The 20000-nt window shown below is 37.2% G+C and overlaps 1 long non-coding RNA gene across 1 annotated transcript in view; it reads left to right on the top strand.

The window, feature by feature from the left end:
- The window catches only part of LOC136830208 (uncharacterized), a 344962-nt gene that overhangs the window by 4553 nt on the left and 320409 nt on the right, over positions 1 to 20000 (top strand). Inside the window, exon 2 of the long non-coding RNA XR_010850596.1 lies at positions 19449 to 19537. This is a non-coding gene — a long non-coding RNA (uncharacterized lncRNA). The remainder of the gene's footprint in view (positions 1 to 19448; positions 19538 to 20000) is intronic.

The following is a 20000-nucleotide window of genomic DNA, read 5'->3' as shown; positions in this document are numbered from 1 at the left end:
TTTTTTCTTGCCTTTGTCCGCTCGGTAATGATTTTGCAAGTTGCGTGGTTCTTTGTTTATGTCTCGAATCGACTTTTGGTTCTTGCGCGATAGTTTTTTTCTTATTATGAGTGCCTGGGTCTATAAAGTGTTTATGAATTAGTATGTACAGTGTGTATTTAATTATTTATTTATTGTGCTGGTAGGTTGTGGTGATTACGAATGTTACGGCAGGTTATCAAAATCTCAAAAGAATATTATAGGATTCTGATTATTGGTCAAGGGGAAATTGCCTCTATAAGAGTTTACCGATACGCAAATCTGTCCGTAGTGTCTGGAGACGTCTTTATATTCAGTCTTCTAGGCTCCAAACCTGGATTTAAAAAAAGAATGGTTGAGTGTGGGACTGACGGCCCTGCCTTATGAAAATGAAATGTGTGACTTGTAACAGCCATTATTAGTCCGGTTAACTGGCAGTTGGTGATTTTGAAACCCAAATGTCAACAGAGTAAGAGAATACAGAGACCAGTGGGAAGTTCAGGATGATGTCCATATCTCGCACAGGTCAGAACAGAGCACGGAACAAAGAATTGGGTGGCTTGGCCCTGAAGGGAGCGAAAGACCCACCCTGGGAAGAAGGGAAGTCTATAGAACTATGGGGAAGTGGAATTGGGAAGAGTTCCAAATCATTGGTTTGTAGAAACATGGTTGTGGAACTTGGGTTATGTGGTAGCCCTCCATCCATGCAATGAAGGTCCCTAATGTTTGCTAATTGTACCAATTGAGAGGCATTTGAGCCTTCCATTATATCAAATATAGGTCCATAAATCTCGAAAATAGTCAACTTCTGATCTGAGAGTTTAGTGAGAGTCTAAGCCTTGCTTCCAAATAGTTATTATTCTTGTAATGCTGTTACAGACTTTGCAGTCGGTACATCTGGGTATTCTTCTCATTTAATTGGAAACACTGTGTTTGTCCCATTTTACCTTGTTTGTGGATAGCGACTTTCTTCTTTAATATTTAAAGTTTTTTTCTCCCATATTTCCAAAATTCTCTTTTAAAATTTCTTGCTTTTTTTTTTTCTCGATACCTTCACTATCATTTGTTTTTATTGCTTTAATTGCAGCCCCACTCTTGACTGCGTCTCCCAAAATTTAAATGGATGGCAAAAGGATTCAGTTGCTCAGTATAGACGGTCCTGGCTGTGACATCATCAAGTGTAAAAGCCAAGATTTTGACGTCACCATCTCTTAACCGGACACCATCTTGTACTTAGCCCGTGCATCCTTTTGCGTCTGTGAACAAATTTATCATTTATGTCTGTTCTTTTAAAAAGTCTTCTAATTTCATTTGTCACTAACGCAGACAACGCAGTTGAAGGGTTATGTGTTTACACACGTGTTCCGGAGAGAGAGAGAGAGTGTGTGTGTGTGTGTGTGTACATAATAGTTGGGTATCTTAAGAACGGTTGGACGGGTCTTGATGGTCCTGTCGAATTGGTTGATTTTTGGGAGATGTGCACATAGTTGACTACTTGTTGCTAAAAGAAGTATCTCACCATTATCATAATAAATAAGGATGTCTGTCTTTCCAAGCGCCTCTGAACAGGATACATTTTTGTAGTGACATTTTCTTAGGAATAAATTTTGATGACAAGCACAGAGTTTGACTTTGAAATGTCAAGGGGCAGTGTTCATAAGTATCGGTTACCTACCTGTGTATGCGTAGAACTAAAGGCAGGGGAAGGACCTACTTCGAAATGTAAATATTGCATAGCACTCGTGTTGGCCGATATATTAGTGTCATATTTTATACTTTGTTTACGGTGAGGGGCGTTGTAAGTCTCGTTTATTTATGCATTTTTTTTTTTTTATCGACTTCGGAAAGTTGTAAATGCCGCTAGTAAGTATGCTGGATACCCCCATGTTATCCATAATGTTGGCAAATTATGTTCCAATTTAAAGATCTTAAAACAAAGGGTAGGTGAAAGTGTTATTTTCATGAGAAAAGGACCCGTTAAAAATTAGGTGCATAACATTTTGAAAAGCAGTTTCATAATAATCATGGCTATGAAAAAACCATAATCCAAATAGCACGAAGAGTTTTATTGCATACAATTCTGGCAAAAGATTTATGAGGAATTTTTTTTTAGATCACATCTCTGTTGCTAAGACAATTACATTTTTTAAAATTTATCTTACGGGCTGTGCATAGAAGCAAGACTTGCACAGATATAAAGCAGGGTTAATATTGTAACAGCAGCTGATTTCTTTATATGTTTTCATTCTCTTGCCGAATGTTATCAACACTCCTTACGGAACTCCTTTGGCGTTCCGTGTTGTTACAAGGATTAAAAAAAAAAGATGAAACCGCAATTAGCTTTTTCTGCCGTATTAGTAGAAGTAACTTTAATACTAAATAATTTTTATTATTATCTTGAGTAGCAATAGTAGAGTGAAATACTTAGACACAATAAAAGATTTCGAGTAAAAGATGGTTGCCTGTGGTGTTTGAGAAGAGAGCTTGAGCGCACACCATGAGGGGTATTACTGCTAGATGGAGCCAGAGTAGTAGCAGTAGCAGTAGTAGCAGCAGCAGCAGTATTAGTAGTAGTATTAGTTGTAGTATCATCCCAGGAAAAATCCATTCGCTTAACAACAAATATTTGCATACTTTTTTTATTATTAATAATGAGAGATTATATTAAATACTACGTTGCTTATTTATGGATAAATATAAAACGACGGAACTGCCAGTCATCAGAAATTCAACTCCTTTCCTTGCTATATTTGTCTGTGTCCACGCGGCGTCGACTACAACGGTGCTGTGACGTCAGTCATGTCAAATCTATCAATTAGTTATTTCATCAAGCAGTTGCTTCAGGAGATTTATACACAATCAACTCTGAATTTAAAATGTCCTTTTGAGAATCTCAATCATGACTATTAATATGCTCATGTTCATGGCTAATTTTCGAAGGTATTATTATTATTATTATTATTATTATTATTATTATTATTATTATTATTATTATTGAAGTTAAGAGAGAAAAAGAGAAAGGGGAATCATAGAAAATAACGTGGAAATTGCACGCAAAGAAAAGTTTTAAAAGAAAAGTTTTAATATTAATGATTCTCTTGTGTATATATATATATATATATATATATATTATATATATATATATATATATATATATATATATATATATATATATATATGTATATTATATATAAATATATGAGAGAGAGAGAGAGCGCCGTAACCCAGTTTGAAATCACTGGAGCAACTCAGACTAACATGGTTGTAATTAACGATTTTAATGGCAATCACGCATAACGTCATTGCGAGAGGATTACTGTCATCTGGATTTGAATCGTCTGGCGTCATGCCATCTGGCTTCGCGGATAGCCAGAATTTGGTCCACGTACGCTGGAACGGTTATTTATAAGCCGGCGACCGTGTTATTATTGTTATTATTATTATTATTATTATTATTATTATTTTAGTGTTAATATATTATTATTATTATTATTATTATTATTATTATTATTATTATTATCTTAAGACTGACAGTTATCTGCGATCAGATTCTCTCTAATTGCATACTCCCCTTGAAAGTGATCTTAAGAAGTTGCAGGTGATGAACTTCTTAGTAAGTTATGGTATGTGACTCTCTCTCTCTCTCTCTCTCTCTCTCTCTCTCTCTCTCTCTCTCTCTCTCTCTCTCTAATTGCCTTTAATGAGAGAGTGAGGACAAAGAGAGAGGAGAGAGGTATGACAAGGACCTGGGAACCCAAGCGGAACAAATCACTAATAAAGCCGGGGATATTTGTTTGGCTTCCCACAGCCTCTCGTGTGGAAATTAATTGGTAGCTTCATATATATATATATATATATATATATATATATATATATATATATATATATATATATATATACATACATACACGTATATATTATATATATATTATAAATGTATGAATGTGTATGTAATTGACAGTTATATTGAAGGTCTTAGCTTAATCTTTTGTATGATTGCAATTAAATTAAGATATACATACACACACACACACACACACACACACATATATATATATATATATATATATATATATATATATATATATATACATATATTATATTTTAATTTTTATCTGTTTGCTCTCTCCTTCCTACGCTATATAATGTGGGAGAAAAATAGAAACGATTGAATTCATACAAGAGAGAAAGGATAAGTCACAGAATAGGTGAATCAAGAAAGGTAACAGGTTGCATGCAAGAGATTTGCATGTTACCCATTAAAGGATAATTTAGAACGTATGAAGGTATTGTATAGACAAGTCTCCTTTATGGTAGAGAAGTGTAGATGTTCATTGGAAATAAACCCCTTAGAAAGATGCAGATTTGAACTATTTGTTCTACCTCTCAAATTAATTTTGTACTTATCTTCGTAAAATCGTTTGTGCAATTGTTGTTTTTCCCCTTAGGGGGCTGGTGCCGTCAGTGCACCTCATGCGGTGCACTGTAGGCATTACCTATGGTTCTTTGCGGCGTGCCTTCGGCCCCTAGCTGCAACCCCTCTCGTTCCTTTTATTGTATCTCATTTCATATTCTCCTTCTTCCATCTTACTTTCCACCCTCTCCTAACAGTTGATTCATAGTGCAACTGCGGGGTTTCCTCCCGTTACACCTTTCAAACTTTTTATTGTCAATTTCCATTACAGCGTAGAATGACCTCATAGTTCCCAGTGCTTGGCCTTTGGCCTAAATTCTATATTCAGTTCAGTTCAGTTCAATTGTTGTTTCTGGGCTTCTGCCGGGACAGATGTGGAACCGCTTGTCTTTCTTCAGCACGTCCACGTATGCGTTAGTTTTTCCTTCATGGGGAGACCTTTTTTAGTCTCTGACTGAGAATAGTCTTTCATAGATCAGCTGCCTTCCTTGGGTATCTGATGTAGACGCTTATTGCAAACTTTAAGCGTTTCTCCCCCGTAGGCGGGTAGTGCCGTAAGTGCACCTCACGTGATGCACTGTAGGCATTACTGAAGGGTCTTTTCAGCGTCCCTACGGCCCGTAGCTGCAACCTCTCTCATTTCTTGTACTGTACCTCCGTTCGCATTATCTCTCATCCATCTGACTTTCCACCCTCTCTGAAAATTGTTTCCTAGTGCAACTGCGAGGTTTTTCCTGTTACAACTTTCAAACCTTCTTACTGTCAGTTTCCCTCATAGGTCCTAGCGCTTGGGCTTTGGCCTAAATTCTATATTCTATTCTAAGCATTCCGCCATTTTCTGATAATCCTGTCATCTGACATCTTAACTCAGGAATGACATGGGTGGCCTTTTTTTTTTGTTTTTGTTTTTGTTTTAATCTCTTGAAGAGGTTAATTGTTTCCTTCATGGCCTTCGTCTGTTGACACCCCCAATACCGAGGCTTGAAAGAGCTGTCATTGGTAAAACAAATTGTAAGCTCAATTTTACGCTCAATTGAGCCGGGAGTTTTTAGAAGGCTGTCGGCCGATCTCACGTACGGTAGGTCTACTACGTGCAAGTATCTCTGGCAGCTGACAGGCTTCACTCACCCAAGTTCTTGTAATAGATTGTCAAAAAATGATTGACTGGGTGAATTCTGCTCTCCTCCCGTATTAGATAATACCGTACGTTAGGATTAATACGGAATCTTCTTCAGCCAAGACTGATCTCACGTAGCTGAATTGTACGTGCAGACATCGTTGGAAGCTGACTCACTCCGCGCTCTTGTTCTTTCTCTCATTTTCCACGTGTTGCCGAATAAGGAAGAACTGACAATTAATCTGCATTGCTGAGGTATAACGTCTGTTGGGATTAAAGTCGGCGGCCTTAGTCACGTAGAGAGTTTTTGTCAGCGAGATGACCATTACTGTTGAAACGTGATTACATGATTTTTTTTTTCCCCGGACGGAACGCTCCAATGAGTGTGGTATTTAAAGGTCAAATTATATTTGCGAAATCTTGGTCATTTCATTTTCTGGCTTTATTTGGGATTTTATAAAATTCGGCGGATACCAATTGACGATCTTGTTCTTACACAGTACAGAGAGCATCAAGGATCCAGAGTCCCCTTCAGAGACCTGTCAAGGCTCACAAGGATAGAGAGGTTCCTGAGTTGCAATTCAAGGCGCTCGTGATGGCATGAGGCTGGCGTATCATTATTATTATTATTATTATTATTATTATTATTATTATTATTATTATTATTATTATTATTATTTTACCAGACCACTGAACTGATTGTCAGCTCTCACAGGGCTGGTCCGAAGGATTTGTTTTTATTTATATATATTTTTTTATATTTTGCCAATTACAATTTTTCAAAAACTTTATAATTGGATTAATTACAAATTTCGAAGTTGCTGACAAAATATCACTGATCGATTTATTTCCAAAACCTGATGTTCGTTGCTGATTATACTTCGGACACTCACACAATAAATGTTTAATTATTATCATTATTAAACTAAACCAAACAACTGCCATCTGTTTTATTCCACTCAGTTATGCGCATTCATTTTTTTTAATGAATAATAAGGTTTCCTAATGTATGTAAAGTGAAGATACCTTTGGCCGAATTTCGGGAAAGTACGTAACGTCCCTTGTGTCGGGGCTTGAATTTTCGGTCCTTTCTCTTATATTACTGTAATTTTTCACGGTATGGATATACTGGTCATAATAATAATAATAATAATAATTATATAATTCTTTATTTGCAGCTTGTAAAGTTGTTTATTGAATTTCAGTTTTAAAACGAATTGTCCAGTAAACATGTAATTGTGGCAGGGTTAATGGAGGTAGGCATTATCATTTTAATTTTTCTGTTATAATTGTTGTTATAATTCGTGTACTCATATTTGGATTTGGTCAGTTTTTGGACGGGTAACCCATAATAAATGTCAAGCAAGAACACATCCGTTTCACCGCCGTTCTTTCGACCTGTGAAGCCAAGCAATATTAAGTCTGGGTATAGTATTTGAATTGCCAGACGCTTTATGTAATGACCTGCTGTAACCCATTACTGAAATTTAGCGGCAGAGGGTCACATTGAGACCTTAAAAGAATGAATTAGTAGTACTGTGGCCTCATAACGTATACATAGGATCAGCTGATATCTGTGCCCTTAAATGTTTCATTAATCTCTCTCTCCCTTTTTTTTTTGTCTGTGATCTCTTTTGAATCCCTCGCATGCTGTAGGAGATGGAGCATTGGAGCGCATTTTCAAGACTCATGTAATAAAGGCTGGTTTTAAGAGGTTTTTAACCTTCCATTAGTAGGGGTACCTTTTTCTGTTTTCAAGAATTAGGTGGAACGAAACTAAAGACGTCGTTGAGTATTAGTGGAACTTAGGCTGTTTTTCATATTTTGATTTTCTGCTGTTTTTCATATTTTAATTTTCTGAGATTTTTTTTATAATACCTATCGGATTTTTTATGATATTTTGTGAAGATTTTTTATCACTACAAGGGATATATATACCATCTACGTGCCTTTGCCAATGATTAATTTTTATTCTCTGTCAATTGTTGTGCAAATTTTTTTCCCAGGCATTATAGCTTTCTATCTTTAAGGCGGGTTAAACCAGTCCTTGCGACGTCCTCCTCCTTTGATTGATTGTTAAATTGTACCTGGCCCAGGTCAGTGCATTAGGCTGCCCGCCCCTATCGGCCTCTAAAGTAAAAAAAGAAAAAGTGATAAATATTGCAGTCATTTTCCCAAGGCAAAGCTTCTTGGTGGCGGTCCCACGTTCCACGTCTTGTCGTCCTACTACGTTGTTTACCTAACCTCAGTGCAGTTTACTCTTGGCCATAGTCACGAATAGAGATGCCTGTATACAATATCTTTTGGAGAGTCTTGATCGGAGTCGCAAACGAGATTTATAAAGAGGGAGGAATTGCAAATAGAAAGGGGATCTTTCTCTGTAAGCAAGACGCCTTGAAATGTAGTTGAAAGCACGTTGCACAAATATAATATTCAATTCGTCAACCTTAGGGAGATTTCGTTTTTAATAAATGGCTTCATCTGGTCGCATTGCAAGTTTGGAGCTCATGACTTGCATATATCTCCTCTTGGTGGAGGGAGGGGTGAAATTCTCCCTCTCGTCTCGATAACTTCGTAAGCATGGAAGGGAGGTTGGGGCCGTCAGTGCACCTTCTAGCTTTTTTCTTCAGTATTGCTGTCCACCACCTCTAACTGTAACAAATATACAGCTGTGGGGTTTTCTGAAAGTACCCTAGTGCTTGGCTTGACAGCCTGAACTTCATCAATCAGTCAGTATACGTGTTTAGGCAGCTATGTGCTTGATTGTTAGTCGACTATTTTGAGTTGCTGCCAAGTTTCGAAACTTAAAAAATAATCGATGTGAGGAATCATTGTTCCATCAAAATGTTTATCATTGAATCACTCAATTGAATATGTCTGTTCATGGTGTGTGTGCAACTTCGTCGCCTTTCCAGGATTGGATTTTACTGTCCGTCTCTCAAACCATCTAACTAAACTAACGCCTTTGGCGCACACGCTTAGTCAGAGAGCGGCAGTTGCCAATGGCTAATTCAGTTCCCTTTTAGGCGGAACCACCTCCTTCAGGGGCAAAATAAATCAGGACAGCTAAAGAGTAGAGTCAGTGTAGCTTCTGCCGGAGTAGGTTTGGAATCCTCTTATGTTCATCTAATGCGTCCACAACTGCGGCTTTTCTTGCCGGTAGATCCCTAAGCCTCTGATTAAGTTGGAGTGAATAGTCGTCCACAAGGCAGAGGCGCTGCTCCCCACAGGGTTTTGATACAGTTTATGCTGATATCCAAGAACATATACTACGAGCTTGTTGGCACGCGCGCTACGCATATTGGAACCCGGAGCTGCTGTCTCCCCTACCCTCCCGATCCCCTACCTACCCCGCCCCCACCCTGGGCGGACAAACAGGCTTGCAGGAGGAGGGTAGATGTCTCCCCTACCCTCTCGTTCCCCTGCCTACCCCTCCCCCACCCGAGGCGGACAAACCGGTTCGCAGCGGGTGAGTGGCTGTGTCATGTCTCCCCTACTGTCACCTGGGGGAGGACAAACAAAATCCACTGGGATTTTATTATTACAGAATATTATTATAGTCGACGACATAATCCACACCCAGCGCGAGAAAATCTGTTCATCAGATGTTTATCAGCAAAGGTGTACAATTTGCTGCCAGTTTAGTTAATCCAAAGGAAAGGCAGCTTCCTTTTAGAATCGAGTAACATTAACTATCGCTTCTGCAAAGATCAAAATCTGTGTCCGAGTCAATTTTACTTTTTTTTTCCGGTGAACTGATATTCGAAAGCAATCTAGTGTGACTGCACGCTGAGTAAATCAGTTACCACCTTATTGTCGTGTTAAGAAGCTACTAGCTCTGAATCACTTCATTGCAATACCCTGATTTATTTTTAATTTCTTCGTAAAAGTGAATTTTCTTACGTCTGTACGTAACTGTGTTGATTTTGTTGCCCTGAGAAGTCACCATGAAAATGGGAGAAACTACGAGTTAAAAAATGTTTTTGAAAGGGCGAGTCTACAGTACTGCGTGGCCCCTGGGGGCGGGGGGACTCTGTTATACACTTAAAACCCAGTTGGGTTTATGGCATTGGTTTGTGGAAAATTCCGATAGTATTAATAAGAACCGTTACTGTTTATGCGCGTATATAGGCTATTATGTATGTATGTATGTATGTATTTATACATATACATTATATATATATTATTTATTTATTTATATATACACACATACCTATTGAACACCATGTTCTTTGGAAACTTGAATTTCAAGTCAATGGCCCATGTGGACTCGTTCCATTAGAATAGGGTCATCTTCTGAATAATAATAATAAAAAATATACATACACAAACGGTATAGACATGATTCCTTAAAAAGTCACTGTGCCTCTGTTTGAATACACCTGCAATTATGAACAGGACTGTTAGTCGACTGCCTCTGCTACAGCTAAGCAGTCGATAGGAAGAGAGAGAGAGAGAGGAAAAAAGAGGTTGGAACAACAACATAACTAAGTGTTGTAATGGGTATTCCGCAATTATTGTCAACTATATATTATGATATGACAGTATATCATTTGAGGGAATGGGGGAGGGGTAGGTGTTGAGGGGGAGGGGGAGGAGGCGTCTCGACGAGGCAATCCTCAACCAACGAGGGCGAAAGCATTCAAAATATAAATATTTCCTTTTTTTTTTTTTTGCTGAAGCGAATTCCTGGATGAACATCACACTCCACAGCAGTCTTTCTCCTCATGATTTTTACGACCAGAACTCTACAGGTCGCAATTTGAGTCTCTTTATGCGGCTGGCATATTCAAATTAGCTGATTGGGCGAGGGGCCGAGGGCGTAGTGAATTGACAGGGGGAAAAAAATACGGAGAGAAAGAGGAACAAGTATGATGATGGATTCGATTTGCCCTATATGCTTATTCTGCACGTAAACCTTCTGGCTTCCAGCTGTGCTCGTTAGAGAGAGAGAGAGAGAGAGAGAGAGAAGAGAGAGAGAGAGAGAGAGAGAGAGATGAGATTTTAAGGTTATTCAATGTCTGTAGCGTGTTTCAGTAATGGACGCAGGAGCTTATGTAACCGACAGCTTCTGGCAGTCGGTGGTGGTAACCATCCAAGGGTTGACCGAACCCAGTGTAAGTCATCGTATGTTATTCGAAATTAGTCTGGAGGAAGGTGAAATTTCATCTGAAATTCTCCTATGAATTTCAGTGTCTACGCTCTGCACAGTACGGTGATGGAATGCGGTTCACATTCCACATCAACCGGTAGGTTATATGACTAAATAACTATCGGATTGTACGGGTATAACTTCTTTCTTGCCATGCACATTGTACCTGCTTATTCATTTATTTATATATTGTCTTACTGTCAAGTTTTGGCATTCCCTTCATGCTTCTGTTTTCCTGTCTCACAATCTTTGTAAGTCGGGCCTCGCTTTTCTTCCCTCTTCCTGTTTTTTCGGGCCTGGGCTAGGAAAGGACGTTGGATTGTCCGTTCCGTCGGCCTTTTCATATAAAATAAATGAACACCAGTTATTTTGTGTGGTGGTCAATATAATGGGCAATCAGATATCTTTATTTGGGCACGGTAAGCCGCCCCGTGGGGGGTAGTGTCGTCAGTTTTCCTCATGCGGTGCACTGTAGGCATTAGTTAAGGTTCTTTGCAGCGTGCCTTCGGCCCCTAGCTGCAACCCCTTTCATTCCTTTTACTGTACCTCCGTTCATATTCTTTCTTCCATCTTACTTTCCACCCTCTCCTTCGCAGTTTGCAATTGTGAGGTTTTCCTCCCGTTACACCTTTCAGACCTTTTAACTGTAAATTTCCGTTTTGGCGTTGAATGACCTCATAAGTCCCAGTGCTTGGCCTTCGGTTAAATTCCATAGTCTATTCTGTTCTATCCTCTTGTTAAGTACGGATTGCCTAAGGCAAGACAGTCACTAACGTAATGTTGTTGGTTTCACGGTCAAACTGCACAAAGAACTACGATTGCCTAATGTCATGTTCCCGAGTGCAACTTGCCGAAGAAAAGCCACTTCAATTAAGATTTCCATTAAATTAGGGAAATATTGGATAATGGAATTTCCTAATGTAACATTTGTAAAGGCCAGATTGCCCAACAAAGAATAGTCCCAGTAAGGAGACGACCATTCTCCCCGCCAGGCCAATCTAAGACGATAATTGTCCATTGTATGGGAAGTGTGTGCTTCGCGTCAGAAGCCGGTTTTTTATGGTCTTTGTTGATTATGCTACATGCCTGAGTGGTAAGTGGTCCTCCACTTACCACTCAGACATGTAGCACAATCAGCAAGATCTCTTGCTTCTCTGAAAGAGGGAGAGAAAAGGAATGGGGAATGAAATTGTATTTTGGGGAAAAGGGAATTTGACTAAGTTAGCTTTTTATTATTATAAGTTAACTTTTATTATTATTATTATTATTATTATTATTATTATTATTATTATTATTATTATTATTATTATTATTATTATTATTATTATTCAGAAGATGAACATATTCATATGGAACAAGCCCACCACAGTGGCCATTGACTTGAAATTCAAGCTTCCAAAGAATATGGTTGGTATTCATTCATAAAGAAGAAGCAGAAGGTGATGGGGAATACAGAAAGAGATCATTTATTCTAAAAACAGATCAATGAACAAATAAATAAATAAATAAATTTAAGTAAAATATTAAAATACAAGTTGAATTGTATTAGGGTAGCAGTGCACCGAATGTTTGCTTGAACTTCTGAATTTCCAATTGCACGACATCTTCTTGGAGGCTGTTCCACTGTCCAACGGTGTGAGGAATAAAGAACCGATGGAACGGAGAAGTTCTTCATCGAGGCACATTACTGCATATTGGCGCAACTGCTCAGCGAATCTAGTTGCTCTGGGCAGAAAAATGGGATCAGGGATCAATCGTGAATGTGGAAGATCTCTTAAATTACAACTCATGATGAAGAGACAAACAAGAGACCATTGTTGATGGTCCAAGTCATAACTGCTAATACTAAGGAAGAAGGATAAGAATGCTGTTTAAGGAAACGAGAATTACGATTTAAATGCCCTTCAAGCCAGGGGAATAAAAAGTAATTTTACGGAGGAGGAAGGTGGGATTTCAGCAAAATTTATTTTTTAGGGGAGTTGGGAATGAAGGAATGAAACAAGAAAGTATCTTAGGGCAGAAGGGAGTGGAAGAAGACTGCATTTCAGCCGGAGAGGGAGAAGGGACAAAGTAATGTATAGGAGAGTAAATGGAATGAGATGGTGGATTAGGGGGAGGTGGAGAGGAAAAAGAGAGCAATGCATGGGAAGAAGGAGAGGAACAAGATAATAATTTAGGGGAGAGATGGAGGGGAAATAAGACAGTAATTTATAGAAGTGATTGGAAAGCCATGATACTGTAAGGGAGAAGGGAACGATATAGATAGCATTTAAAAAAAGAGGAGATATGGCATTATAGCGAAAGGGGATAGACTAAGAAGACATTTTAGAAGGAAGGTGTGAAAATAAAGACAGGAGGAGGTAAGGCTTATCAAGAAAAGGGAATAGATTAAGAAGACCTTTTAGAAGGAAAGTGTGAATAGAATTTTAAGATATGTAAAGAAAAGATTGCACCGGTTGGCAGAAATAGCAGTCGAACTGTCAGATCAGCTATATCGAGAATAATCACTCGGTAATGAGCTCATTAGGGGATTATTTGTACTTAGAAACTGTTGATGAGTGTTTATTTTCATTTGTTTATTATCGTATTTATACTTATTTACATATTTTGCATTTACTTTTATTATTATTATTATTATTATTATTATTATTATTATTATTATTGGTGAAAAAATCCATATTGGTTTAAATATAAATATATATATGAAATATATATACAAACGAGAGCTTTCGAGAATCGAGCAGGTTCTCAAAAGCTCTCGTTTGTATGTATATTTCAAATATATATATTTACATTTACACCACTGTGGATTTCTTCACCACTTTAGTGACTCGTGCTATTATGAGATTATTAGTTTTCTGTCAAAGAAAACTATTGTGCCGGCTTTGTCCGTCCGCACTTTTTTCTGTCCGGCCTCAGATATTAAAAACTGCTGAGGCTAGAGGGCTGCAAATTGGTATGTTGATCATTCACCCGTCCGTCATCATACATACCAAACTGCAGCCCTCTAGCCTCAGTAGTCTTTATTTTATTTAAGGTTAAAGTTAGCCATAATCGTGCTTCTGGCAATGATACTAGACAGGCCACCACCCGGCCGTGGTTAAAATTTCACGGGCCGCGGCTCATACAGCATTATGCCGAGACCACTGAAAGCTAGATCTGTTTTCGGTGGCCTTGATTATATGCTGTAGCGGCTGTACAGAAAACTCGATTACGCCGAAGAAACTTCGGCGCATTTTTACTTATGGATTATTATTATTATTATTATTATTATTATTATTATTATTATTATTATTATTATTATTATTAAAGTACTGTAAGGGTTCAAGATTGGATTGAGATGTTTTGAAAACAAGCTGTGACCAGCGTTGGACACGGAGATCATTCGAGTGTGGTAGGGAGGGGCTGTAATGTTATTCGGTAAGTGCGATAGCATGCCACTGATGCATCGTAGTGTAACGATTACAAAAAAGAGAGATGGGGGAAAATAAAAAGAGTTGTTTGCAGCTGAGAAGGAGAGAGAGAGAGGGAGAGATAAGAAGAAAAGTAAGAAGCCATGGTTTAGTTTGCAAAAGAGAGAGAGAGAGAGAGAAAGCCATGGTTAAGGGTAGTTTGGAAACGAGAGAAAGAGAAAGCCATGGTTAAGGGTAGTTTGCAAACGAGAGAGAGAGAGAGAGAGAGAAGCCATGGTTAAGGGTAGTTTGCAAACGAGAGAGAGAGAGAGAGAAAAGCCATGGTTAAGGGTAGTTTGCAAACGGGAGAGAGAGAGAGAGAGAGAGAGAGAGAGAGAAGCCATGATTAGGGGTAGTTTGCAAAAGAGAGAGAAAGAGAAAAGCCATGGTTAGGGTAGTTTGCAAACGAGAGAGAGAGAAGAAAAGTAAGAAGCCATGGTTAAGTAGTTTGCAAAAGAGAGAGAGAGAAGCCACAATTAAGGGTAGTTTGAGAGAGAGAGAGAGAGAGAGAGAGAGAGAGAGAGAGGGAGAGAGAGAGAGAGAGAAACCATGGTTAAGGGTAGTTTGAGAAAAGAGAGAAGCTTCTTAAAATCTGAAGGGTGGGAGATGAAGGTGACCAATGGTCGATTGAAGAAATAAAGGGGTAAGAATAATTTGCAAATGAGAGAGAGAAGCCAAGCATTAAGAACACAGATCACGATCCTTGTTAACTGCATTTAAATGTTAATTACACCGTGTTTGCCTCGTTTGTTAGTTTTTCGTCTTGTTTGTGCATAAGGAAATTCTCTTTGTACAGTCTCGCTTCGGGAGACAGAAATGGAGAGCCTTCTTCTTCTTCTTCTTTTTCTTCTTCTTCTTCTTCTTCTTCTTTATTCATGGGTTGGGAATCTGGCTTGTGTCAAGTATCTAATATGTGTTGGTCTTCGGCTTGGCTTGGCAACCTTGGGCATGAAAAATGAGGGTCTTGATATTTTATCCAAATGTAAGCCAACAATATAGGGATATGATTGGTATTTTCTTATTTATTCGAACATCAGCTGGATACAAAAGATATTTATAGTATGTACATATATATATGTCACATTGTAATATGTATATATATATATATATATATATATATATATATATATATATATATATATATATATATATATATATATATATATATATACATACATATATACATATATATTCTTCATCTGAGAGGGTTGACACCAGAGAGTGTTACTCCCTGGTTCTGAAGAAGTCTTTTTGAGATAGAGTCATTAGTCCCATACCCTTCTCCATCCATATGTATATATACATACATACATATATATATATATATATATATATATATATATATATATATATATATACATACATACATATAATGTGTGTATTTTTGTGTGCTTATATTTGTCAATAAAAGCCACAGTTAGCAACAAAAATGTATTAGAATATAAAAGGAAACAAAAAAATAAAATCAAAGAAGAGATATTCAAGAAACATCCTGGCTGGATGTAAGCACCGTGGCCACTTTCACCAAGATTACCAAAATTGGGACAATCTGATTCCACCCAATGGCAATTTCGACGAGTCTCGTGTTCCCTTGAGGATAAGATAGACATCAGTATTGAGACTGAATAGTCTTATAAAAGAATAGAATTAGTTAAATAGACAAGTAAATAGAAGTACACAAATTAATAATAATGGTAGCAATAATTATAGTTTATTATTATTATTATTATTATTATTATTATTATTATTATTATTATTATTATTATTATTATTATGTTAATCATACTTTTTCATGATCATTGGCATTGATATAATAAAATCCGCAACTTAAAAGTTTTGTAAGCTTAAGACTTATAAGCGCCTGAAAAAAAAAAAAAAAAAAAAAATATATATATATATATATATATATATATATATATATATATATATATATATATATATATATATATATATATATATATATATATATTAAAGTATTTAACAGCAAAATCATCATCATTATTGTTATTTTTATACTATTGTTGTTATTTATACTATTATTTTATTGATATTTCTCTTTATCTACAGTAAATAAAGACGATGATCCACGTGTTTTATTCAGCATGATTGATTGTTTATTGTTTCATAAAGTTATCCATTGCCAAACGTAGTCCATGATATCATATTCAATTAAAAAACTAATTATACTCTAATAAGAAACAAGAAAAGCTGATATCTTCGCAGGACATAAATCCTAGGCAAGAATGCAAAGAAAAGACGTAAAACATAGGAACTTCGTGTGAGGTCCAGAAGACGAGGCATTATTGCGAATCAAGTAATGTTATTGGTTAAGGTTTATTAAAGATTATTCATGCATGCTGAAATATATCGGCCAAGTGTTGTAAAGGGCAGTCTCTATTACGTCAGATTACATTTTTTTGCGGCTCTGCAATTTGTTACGAGGCGTTCTGATTGGACATTTTGATATTTTCCTTTTTCTCAGCCACGGAGGAACTTTCTTCTCTCTCTCTCTCACAGACACACACACACACACACACACACACACACATATATATATATATATATATATATATATATATATATATATATATATATATATATATATATATATATATATATATATATATATATATATATATATATATATATATCAAATATAAGGAGCCCATAAAAACGCCAAAATGTGAAAAATAAAGGCCATATTTCAGAGACCAAACTGTCTCTCTTCGCAGGCAAATAGTGAATGAGAGAAAGTTTCAGAAAAGCGGTATTTATACCAGATGGTCCATACCGCTTTTCTGTAATTTTTTCTCATCCACTATTTGCCTGAGGAGAGAGACAGTTTGGTCTCTGAAATATAGCCTTCGTTGTCCACATTTTGGCATTTTTATGGGTTCTTATATTTGATGGAATTCTGTTTTAACAGAAAGTATTTCACAGTCATTTATATATATATATATATATATATATATATATATATATATATATATATATATATATATATAATATATATATAAAATATACTCTACCATTCTTCTGGGGTTTTACTGTAATTTCTGAAGACAGCCTACCATCTTAGAGTTGTTATTCATTCTAACGTTTAATATTTTATCATTGTTATTCATCGAAACTTTCGTTTCATAAGCTTCAGATTTTTGCATTTGTCACATCCACCCGCCTCCATTCCATTAGGTATTCTTAAGCGCCTTATGTGTAGTGCGATTGTTTTTGTCAGCGTCTTGTTTTTGCTTCTTTGTCATGTTTTTTTTTTTTTTGTAGAATCATGTATATGTGTCAGTTTGATTGTTAGCATTTTTATTTTTCATATTCATTAATCTAGTACCCTCTTAGGAGGCTAGTGCCGTCAGTGCACCTCATGCAGTGCACTGTAGGCATTACTTAAGGTTCTTTGCAGCGTGCCTTCGGCCCCTAGCTGCAACCCCTTTCGCTCCTTTTACTGTACCTCCTTCCATATTCTCTTTCTTCCATCTTGCATTCCACCATCTCCTAACAATTGATTCATAGTGCAGCTGCGAGGTTTTCCTCCTGTTACTCCTTTCAAACCTTCTGTCAGTTTCCGTTTCAGCGCTGAATGACCTCATAGGTCCCAGTGCTTGGTGTTTGGCCTAAATTCTGTATTCAGTTTAATTCAATCTAGTACGCTCACTTACATTACTCAGCATCCTTCCCAGCGTTATTAACATGTTAATTGCTAATTAACCTGGCAGGTATTCCTCTTCCTTCGTCTCTTTCCACGTTTCATCTGCTTCCTTGCACCCGAGGAATGTCTTGGTCCCTCTCCGCCTTGGCCAGGCTTCTGTATAGAGAGCTCAGTGCACTGGGAGGTTTAAAAATTACCCAGTTATATCTGTTTGCTCTGTGAATGTTCTTCTGAAGTCAGTTTCGTTTTTCTTTAAGCAGACCTCCATTGTAACCATTTTTATTAGTTAAAGGCATCTTGATCTTATTGGTGCCGGGCCACCTGGCCTAAATTTCGTACATTCATTGACAATCTTATTGTTTCGTGAAGACCTTAATTATAACTGTTGATTTGTAACTGCTCCCATGACTGTAATATTTTATAAATAGATTGACTTTGTTTGTTTGTTTGTTTGTGTGTTTGTTATCAGGGTAACGCAAATCTCTGTGTGCGTAATTTTAGTATTATTTGACCAAGGTTATCCTCTTCCCCGTAGGAGAGTAGTGCCGTCAGTGCACCTCATGCGGTGCAGTGTAGGCATTACTTAAGGTTCTTTGCAACGTCCTTTCGTTTCCTAGCTAAAACCCCTTTCATTCCTTTTACTGTACCTCCGTTCATATTCTTTTTCTTCCACCTTACTTAAAGTTACTTTCCATCCTCTCCTAACAACTGTTTCATAGTGCATCTGCGAGGTTTTCCTCCTGTTACACCTTTCAAACCTTACTCTATTTCCGGTTCAGCGCTGAATGACCTCATAGGTCCCAGAGCTTGGCCTTTGGCCTTAAAAAAAAACTGTATTCTAAGGTTAGCCTCGTGAGTACTGATTATTTTTGGGAGACATTGGAATGTAAGCTTGTCGAGAAGGAACCTTTAGTGGGTTGGATAGTTCAGGACTTCGATTATGGCCCACAGAAAAGCGGGATGTCGAGGAACAGCCTCCCAGAGGAAGTCGTGCGATTGGAACTTTAGAAGTTCAAGCGAAGATGCAATGCATTTCTACCCTAATGCTACTTTCCTAGCACTAATACATTTTTATCTATTTGTTAATTTTTTTTTCTTTTTTAATAAGTGTTTTCTTTCTTTGTGTATTTCCCTTTCTCTCCTCTTACTTCCTCCTAATGAACACCATAATCTTTGGAAGCTTGAATTTCAAGTCAGTGGCCCCTGTCGTTAAAGTTTCATGGGCCACGGTTCACACAGCATTATATCGAGACCACCGAAAGATAGATCTGCTTTTCAGTGGCCTTGATTATACCCTGTAGCGGCTGTACAGAAAACTCGATATTGCCCCGAAGAAACTTCAGAGCATTTTCACTTGCTTTTTTTACGTGCATGGACAAAGGAGACGGGAAACGCAACGTCCTCATCTAGCCCAGGCCCGAAGAAACCCACAAAAGAAAGGAAGGATAATAGGGTTTAGTTGCTCTGTTGTTTCTCATCTTATTGTAAACCACTGTCTTACAACGGCAGTCTATCTTACTTCGATCTCGTAGCTGTCAAATAATGAGCCAAGGATTTGATAATAATCTTTTTTTTGATCAAACAACTAATTGCCTTTTTTTTCAGCCAAATTATTATTTCAATTATTCTTGCAGGTAATGGCTACTCTGACGCCAGTCGTGACCAGTACCTCATGGATAAGGGAAGCGATTCCGGCCATGTCGACCAGTTTCTGCTGTTCAAGGTAAAAGAAAAGTTTCTTTCTCTTCCCCTCGTCTCTTTGTCTCGGTGCTGGCTTCATTTGTTGTAGGGTTCCCGGCTTTTTTTTTTTTTAGGACGTTGTTTTGTTATAGGGTAACAAAAGTCTTTCGGCTGTGCTTATATCTTGAGGCATTTTTTATCATTGCGTGGTTTAATTTTTCAAGGCTACAAAATCTATTTAAGATGTAAAAAAAATTTTTTTCCCATATTTTAAAACCGTTTTCTCTTAGTGCGTTGTTTGCTGTTTTTTTTTTTTTAAGTCTTCTAGATTTATGTGCTTATCTGAGAAGGGGTTTAAATATATTTTTTTAAAACCATCCTCATTTCTGTTCGAGATAGATAAAAGATTTCGGTTCTCTTTGCATATTGTGTTCGGCAATTTTTTTTATCCAAGGCGTGCAGTTTTTTAAGGCAGGATATTGTTGGAAGTAGAAAAACTTTCGATT

This window comes from Macrobrachium rosenbergii, chromosome 46 (assembly GCF_040412425.1).
Source record: "Macrobrachium rosenbergii isolate ZJJX-2024 chromosome 46, ASM4041242v1, whole genome shotgun sequence".
NCBI lineage: Eukaryota > Metazoa > Arthropoda > Malacostraca > Decapoda > Palaemonidae > Macrobrachium > Macrobrachium rosenbergii.
Note: the sequence above shows the minus strand (reverse complement) of the source record. Positions and strands in the feature narration are given on the sequence as shown.